A 1,792-nucleotide genomic window follows, 5' to 3' on the forward strand; every position below is an offset into this window, starting at 1 on the left:
GCAGGCTTACCAGGGCCACTGTAGAGATGGTTCTCTAGCACACAGGCTGAATTCCACTGTTGTGGGGTTTCGAGATGTAGCAGATAAATGCCCCCAGCTCACTTTGACTTTCAGCAACACGTCCCGTATTCATTTTAGCACAAATATGTCCCAAATACTGCATGGGGACCTGATGCCGGGGAAAAGCATTTGTTGCTTATCCAGAATCCAAATCCAACGGGGGCCTTTAGTGTCATGCCAGGCCCAGCCCACAGCCTGTGAGCTACGGCAGAGATAACAGAGCAGTCGGCAGCATTTACGACACTGATTAACATGACACATGACTTCACCAGGTGGAAGTAGACAAAGTCACATTGCCAGGGATGGCCTAGACCACTCGGTACAATTCATAAATATCCACCATTAAAAAAAAAAAAAAAAAAAAAGAACCTCACCAAACTGATGATAGAATGTTTCATTCTTCTTTACAGAGGGATAATTTATGTGTGTTTGTAAGGGTGTATGTATACGTGTGTTCATGTGTGTGCGTATGCGTCTTTGCATGGATGTGTGTAGATGTGTGCCTCTGTGTCTCTCTGTGTGCACACATGTGCTGTCTCTGTGTATGCTTCTGCGTGTGTCTTTATATGGGTATGTATTTGTGCCTCTGTGTTGTGTGTCTGTGTACACATGTGTTAGTCTCTCCGTGTGTTCATATGCATGCCATGTCTCTGTGTGTATACATGTGTGTGTGCACTCCTGTGAATGGCCAACATGAGCTAGCTAATGAGCCCAATAGCCAAGACAAATGCATGAAAATCTAGGCAGGAATGTGGCTTTGACCCAAATCTCCACTAATATTAAAATTCAATATTAGAGGCTCTACCCAATGAACAAAATAAGCACAAGAAAGAAAGAACGGGTTCTTGCTATCATTTAAAAAAGAAATGTTCAGCTCGGAAAACCAACAGTCAACAGAAAGTCTGATAAAACTAACTAACCAAAAGCCTTAGGAATGTACACCAAAGGGATGGGTTGTGGTGTCATAGCCAACTACATGGCATGAAGCACAGGTCGTGATGGTCCCCAGGGCCAGGGGACAAAAATGGACAAAGCAAGGGTGCACGGCTGCCTGGGATGTTGGATCATCATGGCAAAGAGGAAACTAAAGCATCATTGGTACCAAAGAACATGGGTGCCATAGTCACGGGTTGGGATGTCGAGTTCCCATCAGCTCGTGTGCCACTCACCCACAGGACGCGTCTACGTTGGGGCAGGGGGAGGGACCACATGCTCAGACAATATCTGAGCCACTCTGGGGAAGAGCCCAGAGTCCCCACTTTCCAAGAACCCAACCCTGGTCAGCACCTCTGGACCCCATCTGCTCCACCATACCCCAAAGTCAAGGAAACCTTTCCCCTTGCCTTGTGCTACCTGTTCACACAGAAAAAGAAGTGCCCAAAGTTCAGATACAAGGAAAATACCTTGACCCTGGGAAAGACTCTATAATCCAACACACAGACCAAAGACGTTCTTCTAAAAATTCAGAATACACCACAAGACGGAATTTCTTCATAAAATAGAGAAACCATGCTAAAACCACTGATGTATGTCATCAGTGGAACTTTGTCACCTGCAAAGGGAAGCACCACAAAGAAGCAGGAATGATACTTCATAATGAGAAATCATCCCTGAATTAAAATCAGCAACAGTCTTAATACCACAGAGAAAACCCACAGAACGTGGGGCGGAAATGTATGACAAGTCAACGAGAAAGAGAGAAGCGTGTGGAAGATAAACATTTAAAGATGCA

This window comes from Mustela nivalis (genome assembly GCF_964662115.1).
Source record: "Mustela nivalis genome assembly, chromosome: X".
In the NCBI taxonomy this organism is placed as follows: domain Eukaryota; kingdom Metazoa; phylum Chordata; class Mammalia; order Carnivora; family Mustelidae; genus Mustela; species Mustela nivalis.